Below are 2,611 nucleotides of genomic sequence, written 5' to 3'. Positions count from 1 at the left end.
ATCACTTTGACTAAGTACAATTAGATACTGACTTTAGAACCTAACTTCCTCTCTCAACTTCCATACAACTCCACAGCACACCTGCCTGACTGCCTGTGTGAAGTCCAAGCAAGAAGGAAAACTGTATCATGTCAAGGTCACTGTGACTATAGTTCAATGAAGAACATTTATTTTAGGAGAAGGCAAAGGTTTTAGAAGGTGGCAGCTTGGATCTAATTGTGATAGGTAAACTCACAATATCTACACTTTTGAAGCTAATGAGATGATCAAGGATGCTAATACTGAGGGAAAGATTATTATTCTCTGAGAATCAGAGACTGCCTCAATAAGGCAAAATGTATAATCCATAGAAATGAGTGGAGGACATCTCAGCTCTTGTTGGTGAATAGAATTAAATTAGTAGCTAGCAATGCTACCTAGTAGTTATAATTAGGTTATATGATATTTAGCCCTATTTTAGAAAATAGTTAAAAATAATTCATTTTGATTTAATATCTATGAGGTTTCTCTGATATCCATTAAGTAAAGAAAATGGGAAAAGGCAAATAAAACTCATAAAGAGATACAGAGAATAACTTGAAAATCATTCTGTTGAATAAAATAGTGGTTTTAGAAGGGACCTTCAGGTTCTGGGAAATTATATTTTCTACCATTTTGGGGATTACATATTTCAGGGCACAACAACACTTGGATTTTCTTAAATCTAAATTTAGCAACTCTACATGATAGATATAACCTCAAAATGCCATCAGTATTAAGATAACATATCATATATGTATATATGAATATACACATTTACCTATTACATCAGTAGGTAGCAGACTTGGAGGAGGAACTAGAAGAGCAAAAATACTTCTGTGTCTAACCAAAGCAAGACAAGATGGGAAAGGGCATCTTATTGACACAAAAAAAGTATTAAGGCCATGTACTTTGAGTTCCTTCCATCTGAATGGAAGTCACTTGAAAGAGTCAAGTTTTTCTCCTTTTGGAAAAGGTCCCCCAAATATAGAATTAAGTAATAGATGCCTGGACCAGATGCTTGAGAGAATGTGGTCTGTGATGATGTGCTTTCTCCTCATACTCTTCTCCCTCTATAACTCCACACATCATGAGGCGAAGATGACTCATGAACCCATCTGCTTGGCCTGTGTTATGTGAGTGATTAAATTACTGCTTGACTTCAACTTTCAACAGGAGATCCAAGCTCTTTGTCATCTTTTTCCAGAGAACTGACCTCATCCACCTTCACTGAGAAGAGATGAATGCCAGGGTTCATGTCTCAGTCTGAACAGGAATGGTAGTAACATAGAGAATATAAGATCTTTGCTCCCTCAAATATTGACCAACATTAATAGTATAGGTGACCTTAAGTATAAAAATAACAAAAAATGGTAAACATATATATTTCCTTTCTATCATGGCCAGCCTTCTAGAGACTTTATATCTTCCCTATCTCCACTTTCTCTTCTCCCATCCACTTTTCATCCATTATCAGTTTAACTTTTGATTTTACCATTCAAGTGAAACATCTCTCTCCAATACGATCAGCAATCTTGTACTTGATAAACTCAACAAACTCTTCTCTATTCTCATCTTTCATGACCTCTCTGCAGATTTTTAAAGTTGATGATCATTATTCTTTTGGATGCCCTCTCTTCCATCACACTGTTATTATCCTCCTACCTGTTTATAATTAGAACTCTATATTATTATTTCCTTTCATGGTCCACCTTCTGGAAGCTTTTTATCTTGCTGGCTTCTACTTTCTCTCCTTTCATTCACTTCTCAAACATTTGAAATCTAATTATTGGACTTCACCATTCAGCCAAAAATGATCTATTCAATCTTATCAGAGATCTCTTGAATAATAAATCCAATAGCTTTTTATCTAGTCTTATATTTCTTGACATTTGTGCAGCTTTTACATACTGCTGACCACCACTAATTAGACATCCTATTGTGAAGAGTGAATCAAACTTTCTTTGTCTATCAGTGAGCAATTTTTGAGTTAATCAATCAAAAACTTAAGCACTCCTACCTAACACTAAGTAAGAGAATTCCCAAGTCACTTGCTAAAAGTGAGTGACAACTCCAGAGGTGAATGAGCACTCCCTGGGCAGTGCTAAGCAAATTAAAAGACTGCAATTGGTTCTGGTAAAGTGGAGGAAGGGACAGGAAGTGATGTGGGAAAAGGACTATAAAAAAAATCTTGAACTTCATTGTGGGAAGCCAATAAGAGAATAGATAAAAATCTGAGACTCCTCTTTTGACCCCTTTTGTGATCCTTGTGATTTCTTGTTGAAAAGTATTATGGCCTTATTGAAAAGCTTTAAGTTCCTATCAAACCTGAATTTAAAGGGTTAACACTGTTAATACAGCTGCCACCTGGTATAGCCAAGGCCAAGATACTCCCCAACTTGGCTTTCTGATAAGAACCTAGTCAAAATTCAGCTTTGGCCTTGGTCTATTCTGAAGCCAATGTTTTGTATTTTGATGTGACATAATTTGTAACTTCTGTGCATCTGCAAAGTTTTGGGCGGGGTTCCTTTGTGTGAAATGAGTCTTGAAATATATATATATATATATATATATATATATATATATATAATAA

The sequence above is a fragment of the Gracilinanus agilis genome, chromosome 1 (genome assembly GCF_016433145.1).
Source record: "Gracilinanus agilis isolate LMUSP501 chromosome 1, AgileGrace, whole genome shotgun sequence".
NCBI lineage: Eukaryota > Metazoa > Chordata > Mammalia > Didelphimorphia > Didelphidae > Gracilinanus > Gracilinanus agilis.
This window is presented reverse-complemented; position numbering follows the sequence as displayed.